Raw genomic sequence first — 1,685 nt, 5'->3', positions numbered from 1 at the left:
AAATAAACTGAATAGAATTGAAGTGAGAAAATCTGTATCAATTGTCTGTGTTTTCACCAGCAGCATAATAGTCCTACAACGATGGATTCTGGAAAGGCAACCTTTAACAGCCATGAAAACAGTAAAACCCCAACATGACTTTGTTTCTGCTATTGTCTTTTTATCTTTTGTACGATGACCTTGAGTGTCAAGAAAGGCACTTTTGAAATAAAATGTATTATAATTATTATTTTTATGGTTCATGAAGGGAAAAAAATAAATTTAAATCTCAGTATTAGTTTGGAGGGGAAAAATTATTCGTAGTTTTAAGATTTTTAATCCATCTCCAAACCAACATCACCTCTTAATCTCAGCTAGACTGTGAGAAAGTTTCATTTCATCTGAGTTTAAATCCTTACTACGTCGTTATGATTAAATAAACTGACATGAGATCAAATTTAACATCCTTGATAATTTCCTGCATGGATAAACAGCCATTCCATAAAAAGCTGACATTGTTGCAGGGGTCATGCTTTGTGCTGCTGTGTCTCTGATGGTCAAAAGGAATCAAACATTTTAAAACAAATAAAGAACTCAGCATTGCTTCTGTTACATAACCCCACCGAGCGGGAGCGGAGCAGCTCGGGTGAAGCCCATGGGTGTTCTGGTCCCTGCTGTGATGTTCAGTGATGTTGGCACAGAGTAAAGCCGATGGGGGAGAGGAGAAGCAGTGCATTATGGGTAGGTCCTGATGCAGATATGGGTCAATGCAGCGGTGGGACTGAAATGCATCTGTGAAGTCATCCTTTATTCACCCATTAAAATCAATCTCTGCTGTTTGTTTACAGCATGTTTCTAACAAGTGGAATTCAAAGCAGTCTTCCACTGCCACCTAGTGGTGTTCAACATAAATTACACCCCAATCAGGCAGAAATACATCACTGAAATGTGTTTGATACAGGGTCAGAGGTCAAAAGTATTAACGTATATTAGTCAAGTAGAAGTATGAATCCTACTGATTTAAAAGAGAAGTATGTAAAATTCAGACTTCTGAAAGTACTTTAAATATAAAATTATTACCTACTGTTCAATAAATGATAGGTGTTTATAATTAAGAGTAATTTTCATTTGAAATGACACGTCCAAACCAGTAGCGGCGGCGTTTCAGGCGGCGTGTTGGAGGAAGGGGGGACCACTGAAGACGTTTTATTGTTCTCTCCCTTTTATCTCCTCTTTCTTTCATCTTTTCTCCTTTTTTCCTGTTCTACTTACATCGCAGTGTCCATAAAATATGCAATACTCCCTGCATGAATAATAATAAAGCTATTTATATGCATAAATCAAGCGGAACACTATGGCGATAGCCGTACTGCTCCACTTGTGAAAGCAAAATTTGTTAGGCTCTTTTTGGCATCAAAATGATTATTATTGTTGCCACATTGCCAGACGGGACACTGTTAAAAATTTTTTTTAAATAAATAAAAGGAGGAAGGTGGAACCAGAGCGACAGATCAGATCAGAGCGTCTCTGAATGACACCCTGGAAGCTTTCCGGCCATCAGGTGACAGCAGCTCCTTCCTGCAGCTCAGAGGAGCCAGGCTTCAGAAACCTGCAGGAAGGAGTTCCTGAATAAACCGGTTAAAGTTCGGCCTGTAGAGCCTCCGTCAGCAGCTCACCTCTTAGATCAGTCACATCCAGCACCGCTT

The sequence above is a fragment of the Cyprinodon variegatus genome, unplaced genomic scaffold, assembly GCF_000732505.1.
Source record: "Cyprinodon variegatus isolate N-32 unplaced genomic scaffold, C_variegatus-1.0 Scaffold642, whole genome shotgun sequence".
In the NCBI taxonomy this organism is placed as follows: domain Eukaryota; kingdom Metazoa; phylum Chordata; class Actinopteri; order Cyprinodontiformes; family Cyprinodontidae; genus Cyprinodon; species Cyprinodon variegatus.
The sequence above is the reverse complement of the archived record's forward strand: the minus strand, read 5'-3'. Positions refer to the sequence as shown.